At 41.3% G+C, this 14,724-nt stretch overlaps 1 protein-coding gene across 6 annotated transcripts in view; it reads left to right on the top strand.

Annotated features, from left to right (window-relative positions):
* SH3RF2 (SH3 domain containing ring finger 2) overlaps positions 1-14,724 on the top strand; it is a 127,199-nt gene that overhangs the window by 13,037 nt on the left and 99,438 nt on the right. The window lies entirely within an intron of this gene.

The following is a 14,724-nucleotide window of genomic DNA, read 5'->3' on the forward strand; positions in this document are numbered from 1 at the left end:
GGTCATCTTCTGGATTCCAAATTTCTCCTCGGAGTGGTGAATTCCCACAGCTGAGAGAAAGCCGAGTAGATTGGTTTGATGCATAAGGGAAGGAGGAATAGAGGGAGAGAACAATGGAAGAAGACAGCAGTGTTCTTTTCCTATTGAGAGGTGATTAAAAAGGATCCAGGATGCAGGAGGCTGCATTTTAACAGGGGAAAAAGAAACATTTACCATCTCCCTCTTTTACTTCTCTTTGTATTCGAAAAAAAATAATTTGCAGTTAAACATATTTCTTTTTATTGTTTTGTTCTTGTTTTCTGCGGCTTTTCAAACACTAAGATTTTTTTCACAACATAAAGTTTTGTAGCTGAGATATTCCTGGGATTCCTACCTTCCCATTCCAGTTGCTATCCCAAAGCCTGGAGAATCAAGCCAACACAACCAAGTGGAATGATTGTTCTCACTGACTGGGCATGGAGGGAGGGACCAGGAAAGAAAGGAGCCAAAGAAGAGGTGGATATAGTTGCTAATCATCACCTTCGTAACTACTACCATCATGTAGCTCACACCATGTGCCCAGAACTGAGCCAAAGAAACATGTCTTCTTTAATCCTCTCAACTGTCCTTGGAGGTCTGTGGTATTTTCCCACTTTACAGATGAGGAAACTCTCAGGAAGTGCAGAGTCAGAACTTGAACCAGGTCTGCCTGAATCCAAGGGCTGGGTTCTAACCAAGGTGATGAAGACCAGTATGTTGTTCCCTTTTGCAACCTCATGGAGCCCTGCACTAGCTGCCATTGCTGGTTGAATCCTTTGGCACCAACATTACCATTCTAATGTTGTTGATGAGCTTCTGGAGCATTATTTAATCCCTAGCCAATCTAACTCCATGTTAATTATATGCTGTGTCTTCACTGGGTACTTCTTGGTCAGAAATTTAAGAATGTAAGTAATGAAAATCAGTGTAGGTAAATAGAGAGGGAAACAGGAGAAGGGGAAATTCAGTGAGAGAAAAGAGGGAGCTAGAGAAGAAAAAAGGCAGAAAAGGTACACATGTGATCTAGACAGTAGAAATAAAAACCAGAGAAGGAGGAGAAAAGGGAGGGAAGCCAATCAGAAATCAAATGTGCAAGGGAGGGATATTTGGAAGAGAGATTTTATCTCAAATATGACAAGCTCTGGTCCAGAACTGATCTGCTTTTCCTGAAATGTAAACAGATTCAGGACAAAATATATTTCATTCCTAACGGAAACCCATTATGTGCACAGGCAAAATAGTTCATTGTAGGTGAGGAAAAATAGAGCCTGAAATTCAGGAAACTCTGCTTCCAATCCTGTCTTAGCTGAAAACCAACCATGTGACATGAAATGTATCTGAGTGCTTAATAAATCTTAGCCTTACTATGGTTATGGAAAAAGTTTCAAATTCTCTGAGTCTCAATATTCCAGCAACCCAAATTTAAAACTTTCTCTTTTCATATTTTATAGAATATGCAGAAGATACGGAAATCTTTGCATTTATGTTTTTAAGAAAAAATTATAAATTTAAAAGTTTTCAGAAAGATGGCTAACATTTTTTGATGCTTACCATCTTCAAGAGCCTGTGCTAAATCCTTTACCCGCAAAAGCTTATTTAATCTACAGAGCAACACTTGTTTACAGATAAGAGGCTCAGGAGTACTTTGGGCAAGCTACCCATGTAGACTGACTCTAAGCACACATTCTTGACTGTCACTTATGCTGGCTCATCTTGCAGCACAGTAGCTCTGCCTCCCTCATGCAAACAGTATGCATAGCACATATCTTTTTTGTTTATTAACATGGCATTAGTAAATTTCTCCCAAGTCATGTTACCAGTTTACATCTTGGTTCTCTGAAACTACATAGTACCAGCCACATATGTAGGGACTCAGTGAGTCTTCTAATTCCTTTGCATTCTAAAATCTCGCATCTGCAAGACATCTTGAAGGTCCTCCAAGCCACCCCTCCTATGCTTCAGTCCTCTCACTGACTTCCCACTGAGAGGCCCACACAACCAGTCCATTTGAATCTCCAGTTTGGGGAAGTTTTCTGTGTCTGAGGCACATACTATTTCCTCCACCTCTGAACAGCAATATTAGAAAAGTCTCTCTGAAATTAAGCCACATGAAACACATCTGCCCACTCTTCCATGGGCATCTGCCACTCTTTGAAGGCAACTCAGGAGGGTTGCATCTTATTTTAACACCTTATTTTCAGTCTTATTTTCTCCGGGCTGGACTACTTCGCCTTGTTCTCCTATTGAACTGGTTTTAAGTATTCCTAACCCGGGGGACAAGATAGAGGACTAGGTAAGAACAGGGGCTTTGAAGTTATAATAGCTAGTTTCAAATCTCAGTTCTACCTTTTGATAGCCGTATGACTTTGGATAAGTCAACCTCCCTGAGCCCCAATCTCTTAATCAAGAATGGGAATAATCTGTAACCTACCACCTACATTGGTTCTGAGATTAACAAATACACTTGAGGACTGGCCCATAAATGCACTTAGCACATGTTAATTATTTTTGTTATTATTTAATATTATTATTGCCACTCTCTCTGCATAAGTATCCATCTTATTCCACTGAGGGTCCCTGGTCCAGGGTTCAGTTGCTCTCTTTAAACCACCTGTAAATAAGCATAATGGGGTTTTGTTGCCTAAAACATCTCTAAAGTATCCACATGCTGGGGTTTCAGGTCATACCAGGAAGAATTGCCACAGTCCTAGAGAATCTTTCTTGGGATTCCTTCTCATAAAGAGCCTCTAGCCATAACAAACCTTGCTAAAACAATATATTAATAGCAGTGCTACTTTTAACAGCACTTTAGAAAAAAAAACAACTTTTCTTCCTCTAAGTTCTGCCGGGCACATCTCACATTCTGTGGGGGTATGGTAAGCTACTGGTGTAACACAACTCAGTGAAAGGAAGAAATTCTACATTTCAATAATAATAACCACTAATATTCACTGACTACACAAATGTATACTGAGTGCTCACTACGTGTCAGACACTAAACTAAGCTCTAGGATATAACCATGAACAAGACAGACGTGTAATGTATACTCTAATGGGATAGATAAAAGGAACAAAAATGTTTATAATCTTAGCTGGGTTCCCCTCAGAAGCAGATCCTGAGATGAGGATTGAATGCTTATAGATTATCTGGGAGGCGTAAGGACATTGGCAGGGGAGTGATGGCATCATATAGGGAAGAGAGGGTGGCCAAGAAAGCTGTGTTATGAGGCCAGCTACTGCAGTGGGCAATAAAGCTTAATCTTTTGAGGAAACTCTGGGAAACAGTATAAAACCCAGACCTTAGAACTATGCTGGCCAAGAGATGAGAGATCTGGGTTATTTATACCCTCATACCTGTCAGTCATTGGTTAAGAGCTGCCCCCCAAAGGCAAAGTACATTCTAGAAGCTCAATAGAAGGCATTCAACAAAATCATAGGTGCCAGCTATTGGAAGTGAAGCTGAATTGCACAGAAATGGTAAAGGCTCTGAAGAAATATAGAGAGAACACCGACAGTATCTCTCTCTCTCTCTCTGTCACACACGCACACACACACACACACACACAAATAATAAAAATAATTGCAAATTGCAATGTGTCTGCTATATAAACTAAATATAGACAAGGGTATGAAATGGAGGATAAAAGGAAAGATATTTTATTAGGGTGGTCAAAAAAAGACCTCTCTAAGGGAGGCATTTATGCTGATACCTGAAGGATGAGAGGAAGGCAGGGAAGTGGGTTCCAATGAGGGAGGTTCCAGTGAGGGTTCCAATGAGGATGTTCTCATCCTGACCCTGTTCTCAGAGAGTGGAGAGGACTTGGCAAGTTCTGAGTTCTGGAAACTGAGAGAAAACCCAGTTTTCTGAGGGGTGGTAAGCACTGAGGCGAGTGGCATGAGATAAGCTGCAGGGGGAGATGCAGAGGGACAAAGAAACCATGGTAATTGTGTTAGGCCATTCTTGCATTGCTATAAATACCTGAGACTGGGTAATTTATTTACTTGTTTAACTTTTATTTTAGGTTCAGGGGTACATGTGAAGGTTTGTTATACACGTAAACACATATCATAGGGGTTTGTTGTACAGGTTATTTCATCACCCAGGAATTAAGCCTAGTACCCAAAAGTTACTTTTTCTGCTCCTCTCCCTCCTCCTATCCTCCACCTTTGAGTAGACCCCAGTGTCTTTTGTTCCCTTCTTTGTGTCCATGTGTTCTCATCATTTAGCTCCCACTTAAAAGTAAGAACATGTCGTATTTGGTTTTTTGTTCCTGCATTAGTTTGCTAAGGACAATGGCCTTCAGCTCCATCCATGTTCCCTCAAAAGACATGATCTCATTCTTTTTATGGTTGCATAGTATTTCATGGTGTATATATATCACATTTTCTTTATCCAATCTGTCATTGATGGGCATTTAGATTGATTCTATGCCTTTGCTATTGTGAACAGTGCTGCAATGAACATTCATGTGCATGTGTCTTTGTGGTAGATGCTTTATATTTCTCTGGGTATATACCCAGTAATGGGATTACTGGGTGGAATGGTAGTTCTGCTTTTAGCTCTTTGAGGAATCACCATATGGCTTTCCACAATGGTTGAAGTCATTTACACTCCCACCAACAGTGTATAATGATTCCCTTTTCTCTGCAACCTCGCAAGCATCTGTTATTTTTTGACTTTTTGATAATAGCTCTTCTGACTAGTGTGAGATGGTATCTCATTGTGGTTTTGATTTGCATTTCTCTAATGATCAGCGATATTGAGCTTTTTTCACATGCTTGTTGGATGCATTATGTCATCTTTTGAAAAGTGTCTGTTCATGTTCTTTGCCCACTTTTTAATAGGGTTGTTTGTTTTTCTCTTATAAATTTAAGTTCCTTATAGATGCCAAATATTAGACCTTTGTCAGATGCATAGTTTACAAATATTTTCTCCCATTCTGTAGGTTGTCTGTTTACTCTGTTGACAGTTTCCTTTGCTGTGCAGAAGCTCTTAAGTTTAATTAGATTCCATTTGTCATTTTTTGCTTTTGTTGCAATTGCTTTTAGCATCTTTGTCATGAAATCTTTGCCCATTCCTACGTTCCAGGATGGTGTTACCTAGGTTGTCTTCCAGGATTTTTATAGTTTGGAGTTTTACATTTAGAGAATGGATAATTTATAAGAAAAGAGGTTTAATTGGCTCATGGTTCTGCAGGCTGTCCAGGCAGCATAGCTCCAACATCAGCTTTGGGGAGACCTCAGGAAGCTTACAATCACGGCAGAAGGCAAAGTAGGAACAGACATGTCACATAGTGAAAGCAGGAGCAAGGAGCAAGAGAGAGAGAGAGGGAGAGAGTGGAGAGGAGAGGGTCGGGGAGTTGCCACACACTTTTAAATGACCAGAGGTGGGGGGAAGTGCCACACACTTTTAAATGATTGGATCTCATGAGGACAGCACCAAGGGATGGTGCTAAACCATTCATAAGAAATCCACCCCCATGATCCAATCACCTCCCACTAGGTCCCACCTCCAGTACTGGTGATTATGATTCAACATTAGATGTGGGTGGGGACAAATATACAAACTATATCAGTAACAAAGGGGGTTGGGTACTAGATGTAATGAGAAAGATTAAAGCAGGGAATAACCTGACCTGATTTTCAGTTCAAAAACTGACCTGATTTTCAGTTGGGGAACAAAATCATGTCCTTTGCAGTAACACAGATGCAGCTGGAGGCCATCATCCTAAGTGAATTATTCCAGGAACCAAAAACCAAATACTGCACGTTCTCACCTGTAAGTGGGAGCTAAACATTGGGTTCTCATGGTCATAAAGATGGCAACAAGAGACACTGGGGACTACTAGGTGGGGAAGGAAAACAGGAGGATAAGAATTGAAAAACTATCTATTGGGTACTATGCTCAGTACCTGGGTGACAGGATCATTCGCGCCCTAAACCTCAGCATCCCACAATATACTCAGGTAACAAACCTGCACACGGACAGGAATCTAAAATAAAAGTTGAAGAGAAAAAGGAAGATCAGGGTATTAGAAAGGTGGGAAGAATATAAAATGAGCTTCCAGTACCAAAACTTGTCAGAGAAGTAGAGCAAAATTTTCCCACTCTCCCTGTCTTTGTCCTGTCGGAAGGGCGTTAAGGATTAAGGTACCTGACCATGCAGAGCTATGTTTTATCTACCATAGATGAACATAAGCATATATGGTCAGCCATACATGTCTATAATTCAATGTCATATAAAATGTTACTTTGTGTGATCATATCATATAGTCCCAAAGAAGAGAATTGGAAAGAAACACAGGGTAGGTTTAGTTATGGGGAGATCAAGGAAGCTGTAGTCTGATAAAAAGGCCATTCAAACTTTATAACTTGGAATAAAGTTTATCTTTGGGAGACAGGATAGGGAGAAAATTGAGGCCAGATTCCAAAAGGGTAAGTTAAGATAAAGGAGTGTGGAAGCATGCATGGAATAGACCAGAACTTCCCAAACTTTAATAAATTAGCTGAGGACCCTGTTAAAAATGTACATTCTGATTCAGCAGATCTGGGAGTCTGAATTTCTCATAAGTTCTCAGGTAATGCCTTTGCTGCTGGTCCTCGAACCACGCCCAGAGTAGCAAGGGTATAGATGTCATAGAGAAAGCTGGAAGAATAGTCACTAAATAGCAGTTCAAGATGTAACAGGATTGACAGAAAGCATTCTTTTGCTTTATTTTTTTTTATTTTTTTATTTTTGAGACAGAGCGAGACTGTCACCCAGGCCTGAGTGCAGTGGCCCAATCTCAGCTTGCTGCAACCTCCACCTCCCAGGTTCAAGCAATTCTCCTGCCTCAGGCCTCCGAGTAGCTGGGATTATAGGTGTGCACCACCACACCCAGCTAATTTTTGTATTTTTAGTAGAGACAGGATTTCACCATGTTGGCCAGGCTGGTCTCAAACTCCTGACCTCAAGTGATCCACCTGCCTCAGCCCCCCAAAGTGCTGGGATTACAGGCGTGAGACACTGCGCCTGGCCATCTTTTGCTTTAGTGTCTAAGCATGTTTCTAGTAGAGGGGAAGAAGCAAAGGGGTTAAGATATAGAAATTATAGACGTATACTACTGTTAAATTAAAAGGAAAGAAGTGATGGGAATAATCCATAAAAAGCTTGTAGGAGGGGAAGGATCAAGACCACAAACCTAGAGGTTACTTCTGTAAAGAAAGAAGGATTGTGAAGGGGCAAGGGGGGAAGAAAGAATAAGTTACCTAGGTAATTCGGGAGTTAAAGACAAGCAAATGTGACAGAGCTTACTTCATATGGCTTCAGTATATCCGCTGTCAAACAAAAGATTGGGTTATTCCTGCTCCAGATCTTACTGGAGAAGAAGGTTGTGCTAGAATTGGTATAAACTGTAGCAACTCATGTCTCCTCTTCATAACTATCAGGCAGCAAAGATAGAAGTTTCGTTGTATGAATTAATCAAATGAAATTAAGTTGATTAAGAAAGCTTTGGCTGTCTTTTTCTTTTGAGACAGCCAATTCTTTTATATAACAGCTGTTTCATAAAAGTCCTTTACAGAGCAACATGATATACCAAACCAAACTAATTTTAGAAACAATCATTTTATAAAATTTATTCCCTAAATACCAAAGTTGTTACTTTCAACAGATATTGCATTGATCTTGAATTACAAAATATTGTTAATATCTAAAAACAAACAAGCAAACAAAAAAACCCTACTTTGGCTCCTGTGCGGGAAATGAATTTCTGCAAACAATAATGACAGTAGAAGACCAATTCTGGTCTTCTGGGTGGGTGGCCTGGACTAAGATAGTAGTCGTAATGCAGAGAAACGGATGAATTTAAGAGTAAATTGAAAGTGGAACAGTAAATTTGCAGTAGAACTTGCTGCAAATTGGACATGCACATTGAACCCTTTACCTATCGCTAACCTTATTGAAAACCCAGCATGCTAAGCACTTCTGTTTAACTATTGCAGCCCCTATGTGAGGTGGGTACTATTATCTCTATTCCCGTTTTACAGGTAAGATCACTGAGGCTCAGAAAGATTAGCCTGCTCAAAGGCACACAGAGAGCAAGAGACAAACCTGGATTTGGCCAAAGCTAATGCTCTGAAGGTGCTATACTATATCATTTAAAAAAACGTGGAGTGGGGATCTGCCTAATGTCACCTTCTCTGAATGAGCACCTCACTGTTCACTTCAACAATGTTCACCTGCAGGCTGTCTTCAGGCAGGGGAAACATCACAGGCATTAAAACCAAAAGACCAGCCAGGCACAGCGGCTCACGCCTGTAATCCCAATACTTTGAGAGGCCAAGGTGGGCAGATCATTTTAGGTCAGGAGTTTGAGACCAGCCTGGCCAACATGGTGAAACCCCGTCTCTACCAAAAATACAAAAATTAGCTAGGCATGGTGGTGCATGCCTGTAATCCCAGCTACTTGGGAGGCTGAGGCAGGAGAATCACTTGAATCCAGGAGGCGGAGGTTGCAGTGAGCCAAGATCATGCCACTGCACTCCAGCCTGGGCAACAAGAGCAAAACTCCATCTCAAAAAAAAAAACAAAACAAAAAACAAAACAAAAAAACCTGTGTTTGAATCCAGGTCTCTCACATGCTCGATGTCACTAGAACTCTTGGAGCCTCAGTTTCCTCCTCTGTAAAACCATAACATCTACTTCAGATGGTTGTTCTCAAGACTAGGCGGAACCCTGTAAGGCTGAATCATTAGTTGTTCCAGAGTCAACTCAGACCACCTCCCTGAATGGCCCCAGCTGGGAGCAGAATTGAGGTGCAGTCAGGCCAATATTCTTAGGAGTTGGTTCAGGGGACTCAGCTCTAAGCACTCAGTGACAGGTTTTCATCCCAGGGGAACGCATTCAAGCAAATTATTCTCATGACTCTGCCTGAGGCCTGATTTGGATTGGGTATTACATCAAAGGCACTCCTAAACCAAGTTTATCACAGGTTTTCTTTTAAAATGCCTCCGTATAAGGAATCATAAAACATAGGTGCTGAGAGATTTAAAGGGCCATAAAACACATCTGGTCCAATGTCTTCTTATACAAATGTGCAGCGTAGGCCTAACGAGAAAAATGGAACTTTCCAAGGTCACCCAGTTTGCAAGGAACACACACAAGGACCAAACTCCAGGTTTCCTGACTCTCGGTCCATGCACTTCATATTTCACCAAACTGCTTTGCTTCTTGCCCGGGCCATTGTAATCAGTTTGCTGGGCTTGAGTCAGAAGCCTCCACACCAGGCTGCAGCATAAAGAATTCCATTGGAAACATGAACACATCCAAGATCATGTGTGGTGTTTTACAACGTGGCCTGTTTAGGGCACTTTCAGACCTCTGGCGCTCAACAGCAATTTGGTCTGAAAAGCAAATAAGCATTTACATGGTCTCACAGTTTATGGCCATTTTGAGCCTCAAAAAGCAGTTTCCAAAGACTCCAGGTAGAGAAGCAGGGAAAAGCTGTCCAGAGAGACACAGAATAAAACTAAGACAGCAATGAAATTGTCTCCAAAAGGTAACATGAAAGGGATGAAAAAGGCGACCATGGAATTGGCAGCAAGTACCTCCAGCTTTGTGGATATTGTCATCTAAAGGCACTTTTTATGCAACCATTTGCCCAATCCCGCCAATTATTTTGGTTTTGTTTTTTAACATTTTTAATTATTTCCAAAGAATAGAAAAATGATTATCAGGTCAAAGGGATGAACATTCTTGAGACTCCTGATATGTAATATTAATTTGCTTTCATCTGTGTTTGCCAGAACTCTTTTAGTTGCAAGTGACAGAAACCACCTCAAACTAGCTCAAACAAAACTGGGTATTTGATAGCTCATAGGCTGGAAAATTTAGAGTAACAGCCAAACTAAGAGCCAATAAGGACCCAGATAGCTCTGGCAGATTCACCCCCTCTGCCTTAACTCCCCTTCTTTATATGAATTGACCTCATTCTCTCCATTTGCAAAGGGCACTCTCCATGACTTAGATCCCCAGCCTTCTTAGTTGAAAACAATAAAATCTACTGCTTTATATATATATATATCAGCAGAGGCAGGATAATAAAAAGAATATTAGGTTGTTCACAGAACCTCTAGGAGGGCTGAAGGACTGGTTTGAGGCCACCTTGCAGGAACAATGCCCCAAATGACTTAAGTGTGACTTCCAGGTCTGCTTTTGTCCCCGTTCTATTGCTGTAGTTGGAGGTCAACTTGCTTTAGCCTCCACCAGCATCACACGGAGGTGGAGAGGAGTCTTCCCAGGTCCTCTCTTTGGGTCACTAACTCCCAATTCAAAATTCAAGTCAGGTACATGTAATTAACAAAACCTAGATCCCTGGCTGAAAGCAACGCTATTAAAGCCGGCATTTTCAACTTTTCTGGGCATGTATGTATGCATGTATGTATGCATGTATGTATGCATGTATGTATGCATGTATGTATGTATTTAATTTTGTTTTAGAGACAGGGTCTCATTCTGTCACCCAGGCTGAAGTGCAGTAGTGATCATTGCTCGCTGCAGCCTCCAGCTCCTGGGCTGAATCAAACCTCCTGCCTCAGCCTCCTGAGTAGCTGAGACTATAGGAATGTGCCACCATGCCCAGCTGTTCAACTTCTAAATTTTGAAGCAAGTTCTGCCACCTACCTAAACTTATAAGCTGGATGAATTCCCAAACATGGAAAAGGGATTCAGATGTGGGGCATTCAAAAGAATCACAAATATTTACTACAAAAAACTATTGCAACAGATAGCTCAGACTTACGTACTCCACCAGCCCAGAAAAGAAGCTCTACCGGCCTAGAAAAGAAGGAAAGTTTCTTTCAATATCGTGTAGTTCAATGCCTGGCCCTTAATCAACATATTTTGGACTTAAATGATCCAGAAGCTTTCCAAAAAAGGCCTGATTCTAAGTCCTAAGACTCCTTTGTATCTAATACTGACAAAACTAAGATGGAACTAAAGTGCTGTGCCCCCTGGTTTCCTAGTGTCTGAAATATTTCTTCCCTGAACTTTTGTTTAAAAGGGGTAGGCTGACCTGCCTCACTTGTGTTTAACTCCTATGGCTGTCTAATTTCTTTCTGTGGTGGGTGGAAAAGGATATAATATTTCTGAAAAATGGAAACTTGGCATTTTTACTCATGAAAGTCTACAGAGATAGAAAATGAGATTCTTACCTAGGAAGAATATTAACAGGATGTAAAATTGCTATTGGCACATAAAGACACATTAGCAGGGTCAAAACTGGGATCAAAAAGAACCCAACAGGCAAGGCAGCTAGCAAATAGAAATCTCAGTTTCATTGAAAAACAGAGCAGGAAGTTAAAATGCAATTCCTCAAAGAGCTTTCACAGGTAGTGTGATATCTGATAGCAGCAAGCAGCTGATGGAAATTTTTTATACATATGCTGAAACTAGTTTTGCTAACACATACTCCTACAGTGAACACCACCCAGCCTTGACTCTTGAAAAGTTGCCCGTGGAGATAAAATGAAGAGGGCAAATTGATAATGTTCTTGAAGACAGTGGGATTTTTTCAGGAGCTGCTGCATTCCTGCATCCTCCTTTTTTTTTTTTTTTTTTTTTTTTTTGCCTCATGTCAACTCCAAAGAGTTTGTAGTGGGGGAAAGTTCTGAGGGGTCATCTTTAGTTGTCACTTATGACAATCTCCCTTATTTGGTAATAGAAATGAGAATGTGGTGACTAATTAGAATTTTCTTCCTTCTCAGGAAGGTACATTCTTTAACATTTCTCTTCTCTGAGAACCACTGTTTCTTTCTGTCCTGAGGGAAGGGAGAGAGCTGAGGAGAGAGATAGTATTTCAGATATGAATAAAGTGACTAACACTCATAGGATTCTTGGTACAGATAGGAAATGATTTCAGGATTCTTTGGGAAGAAAGGACCCAAATGCCTAAAATACAGGACATAATCATGGTGAATAGTTGTTAAAAGGATTGATCTGAAAAACAGTAGTCTGGGCAGCTACCTGGCCATGTTCTATAACCACAGTGGTGTTTTATCATTTTAACTGAAGTCGTGAATAGAGGCCATCAATTCAGCAAGAAAGATAAGTTGATCAGGGCAGATGTGAGCCTGAGGCATGGATTTTTATTAATACTGATCAGACTAACTTATCCAGGAAAATTATTTCCCTGCTGTCAATACAGTTTATCTGCTCTATTGTAGGAAGACCTTTTCAGTTGTAATTTGCAAAATTCCTCTTCCAACTGGCTTAAGAAATAAAAAGGCAGGAGAGTTAGTTTCATGGGGATTTGGAGGCTAGACCTCAGACCCAGCAGGATCCATGGGCTCACAGTCATCTGGATTCTGTATCTTTCATCATCTCTCAGCTCTACCTACCGCTTTCTTCATTCCCAGGCAAGTTCTTTCCAGGAGTGATATACTGACAGCCAAAGCCTACATCATTCTTTAAGCTCTTAATCTTAGAGAAATTATGGGTGTTTTTCATGACAGCTTTGCCAAGGAGACTTCAATTAGCTTACCTGGGGTTCTGCATGCATCTCAAAGCAATTGCTATACCAAAGGTATAAGAAATAGTCTGATTAGTTGGACCTTGGTCATGTGGCCACCCCTAAAGCCACAGGTCTGGGCAGAATCAGCCATCCTGCACCACATGGCCTGAGCAAAATTACCAGGGAGTAAAGGAGAGATAGCTCACAAAAGGAAGAGATCCTGTGTGACAAATACCTCAGTAAGAAAACATTTAAGTCCTAAGTGCATTTTTAGGATTACAAACATTTTACACACGAGTGTTAAAAGCAAAAAGAAACCAAAATTCAAAGTACTTCCCAATGCCTTATGAATTCTCTTAACCCTTTGAGTTTTTATCCAACCTCTTCACTATTCGACAAACCAATCTCTCAAAATCCTGTCCACAGTTATTAGTGTTCTGCTCAAACGCTGCCTCTTTGGAAAATCTTCTCAGTTGGTCTCTGATTCTGTCCCCCTCTTCAGTTCCTGTAGCAGGACTTCCCTGGCACCTACCTCATCCTCCCCTTCTATATCTTATGTATGCATGGTTTTGCCTTAGGCCGTCCTTCCTCTCCCACCCCTCCACCAGATTAAAAGCTCAGAAAATTCTTAAAGAGAGTAAGGGAGCAAGAGAAGGAAAAAGTGAAGGAGCTGTCTGAGTCAAGACCCCCTTAGGACTTCATACCTCCTCCATTGTAACACCTATCTCTCTTTAATGGCATCTATTTCTTATCTGTTTCTCCTTCTGAATTCAGAGTTCTTTAAGGGCAATCACTGTATTATTCTAATTTTTTTTTTTTTTTTTTTTTTTTAGAGACGGAGTCTCGCTCTGTCGCCCAGGCTGGAGTGCAGTGGCACAATCTTGGCTCACTGCAAGCTCTGCCTCCTGGGTTCACACCATTCTCCTGTCTCAGCCACCCGAGTAGCTGGGACTACATGCAGCCGCCACCACACCCGGCTAATTTTTTGTATTTTTAGTAGAGATGGAGTTTCACCGTGTTCGCCTGGATGGTCTCGATCTCCTGACCTCATAATCCGCCCACCTCGGCCTCCCAAAGTGCTGGGATTCCAGGTACAAGCCACCACACCCAGCCTTATTCCACTTTTTTTTAATAGCTTGCACAAAATAAATACTGGATGGATGGATCGATGGATGGATGGATGGATGGATGGATGGATGGATGGATGGATGGATGAATAACTATACATTTATAGAGGTAGTTGTAGTTTCTGACATAAACCTTCCCCTTGGCCAGCCAGGACTTTGGGAGGCCAAGGCCAAAGGATCTCTTGTGCCCAGGGTTCAAGATCAGCCTGGGCAATATAGTGAGACTCCACCTCATTTTATTTAAACAATAACAATAACAAAACCTTCCTCTTGTCCCAATAAGTAAGAGTTCCAAAGAATGAAGGGATTAGGATTAGCTGAGTGAGGGATGAAAAATTTTATACTGGAAGGTATCATAACCGTATTGAAAACAGATGGAACACAATACATTTAAACTATTGCACAAGAAAGTTTGTTTTAATATAAAAAATTACTCTCCTGTCAGGCTGATTAGACACCCAAATTCCTCCCATCATCATTTATAACTGGTTTCCAAGTCCCTTGGAGACAGAGACCGGAATTAAATGGCATCAGGTAACTTTCTGCAACCCTGTCCCTCAGCCCCAGCTCTTTGATATCTTGGAGTTTCCCTTAATAGTTTTTCTTTCTTTCTTTCTTTCTTTTTTTTTTTTCTTTTTTGAGATGGAGTCTCGCTCTGTTGCCCAGGCTGGAGTGCAGTGGCGCAATCTCGGCTCACTGCAAACTCCGCCTCCCGGGTTCACGCCATTCTCCTGCCTCAGCCTCCCGAGTAGTTGGGACTACAGGCGCCCGCCACCGCGCCCGGCTAATTTTTTGTATTTTTAGTAGAGACAGGGTTTCACCGTGTTAGACAGGATGGTCTCGATCTCCTGACCTCATGATCTACCCACCTCGGCCTCCCAAAGTGCTGGGATTACAGGTGTAAGCCACCGTGCCCTGCCTCTTTCTTTCTTTCCTTCCTTCCTTCTTTTCTTTTTTTCTTTCTTTTTCTTTCTTCTTTCTTTTCCTTCCTTCCTTCCTTCCTTCCTTCCTTCCTTTCTTTCTTTTTTTTTTGACAGAGTCTTGCTCTATTGCCCAAGCTGGAGTGCAGTGGCGCCATCTCAGCTCGC

Source organism: Gorilla gorilla, chromosome 4 (assembly GCF_029281585.2).
Source record: "Gorilla gorilla gorilla isolate KB3781 chromosome 4, NHGRI_mGorGor1-v2.1_pri, whole genome shotgun sequence".
Classification (NCBI taxonomy): domain Eukaryota; kingdom Metazoa; phylum Chordata; class Mammalia; order Primates; family Hominidae; genus Gorilla; species Gorilla gorilla.